Here is a 1499-nt window from a genome sequence, read left to right as displayed (position 1 = left end):
GTTATGTACCTGACCCTAAATTCACAGGTACATACCTGACCCTAATCTCACAGGTACACACCTGACCCTAATCTCACAGGTACACACCTGACCCTATCTTCAAAGGTACACACCTGACCCTAACCTCAAAGTTACGTACCTGACCCTAAATTCACAGGTACATACCTGACCCTAATCTCACAGGTACATACCTGACCCTAAATTCACAGGTACATACCTGACCCTAATCTCACAGGTACATACCTGACCCTAAATTCACAGGTACATACCTGACCCTATCTTCAAAGGTACACACCTGACCCTAATCTCACAGGTACACACCTGACCCTAATCTCACAGGTACACACCTGACCCTAACCTCAAAGTTATGTACCTGACCCTAAATTCACAGGTACATACCNCACACACACACACACACACACACACACACACACACACACACACACACACACACCTCCCCTCTCTGTTACTGAACATCAGCGGCGCGTGTACCCCCCTCCCCCCTGCTCGGATCCGTTCATAACCTCCGCCATTATTCTCCCTCCCCCTCCCTCCTCCTCCCGCCTCCTCCCATGGTGCTGTGTGTGTTTTTTTTCCTCGAGCTCCTGTCGGTTTTCCCGCCCCTGCAGGGTCTCCTTCCTTCCTCCTCGCGCCGTCCGGGGCTCATTTAACGCCTCTCCCTCCCTCTTCCTCCCCGCCTCGCGCTCCGCTCGTGCCAAGCCCAGGTGATTATCCACCCCCCACCTCCTCCTCCTCCTCCCCCCTCCTCGGTTCCAACAGACCGACACATCCCTCCCGGTGCTCCTTCCTCCCCCTCCTCCTCTCTTTCTGTCTCCTTCCCCGCCAGCCATGATCCGTGGCGGGCTAATTCCCAGACGGTCTTCTCCTCCTTCCTCCTCCTCTCCTCCTCCTCCTCCTCCTCACGGGGCTGGTAAGTAGCAGCAGCACGCGCCGTCCATCTTCTCCTCCTCCTCCTCCTCCTGTCGGACTGCATGCTGTGTTCGCGGTATTTATCCGCTTTTATCGGCTCTTTTTCCTCTGATTGACCCCCCTCTCCTCCCCCTCCCCTCCTCCCTCCTCTGAGCCTGAGGGAGGGGGGGAGKTGTTAATGTGTCGCGTGGGAGAGCCGTTCTCCCCTCGCGGCCGGTGGCCACCATGACCTTCTGTCGGAGCTCGCGCCGGCCCGCTTGACCAGACAGGGTAATTAGTTCTGCCTCAGGGGGGCAGGAGGAGGAGGAGGAGGAGGGGGGGACACACATTTCTACACTGCCTGCACACACACACACACACACACACACACACACACACACACACACACACACACACACACACACACACACACACAGCTCTCTGTTGGCTGCATGCTGTTTGTTTCCTTTTACAAACACACACATTTTACACTCATTCACACACAGTCCGGTCCTCATGCACACCACACTGTTGTGTGTGTGTGTGTGTGTGTGTGTGTGTGTGTGTGTGTGTGTGTGTGTGTGTGTGTG

The 1499-nt window shown here is 55.6% G+C and overlaps 1 protein-coding gene across 3 annotated transcripts in view; it reads left to right on the top strand.

Moving 5' to 3' along the window:
* Positions 1–558: 558 nt before the first annotated feature.
* Positions 559–1499, top strand: part of LOC106536046 (CXXC-type zinc finger protein 5) — a 9495-nt gene continuing 8554 nt past the window's right edge. Inside the window, exon 1 of one of the 3 annotated variants that reach the window (XM_014033216.1) lies at positions 559–725. The gene's annotated coding sequence lies outside the window, so the exon portion shown is untranslated. The other 2 variants (XM_014033214.1, XM_014033215.1) reach the window with 2 other exon arrangements.

The sequence above is a fragment of the Austrofundulus limnaeus genome, unplaced genomic scaffold (assembly GCF_001266775.1).
Source record: "Austrofundulus limnaeus strain Quisiro unplaced genomic scaffold, Austrofundulus_limnaeus-1.0 Scaffold1666, whole genome shotgun sequence".
NCBI lineage: Eukaryota > Metazoa > Chordata > Actinopteri > Cyprinodontiformes > Rivulidae > Austrofundulus > Austrofundulus limnaeus.
This window is presented reverse-complemented; position numbering and strand designations above follow the sequence as displayed.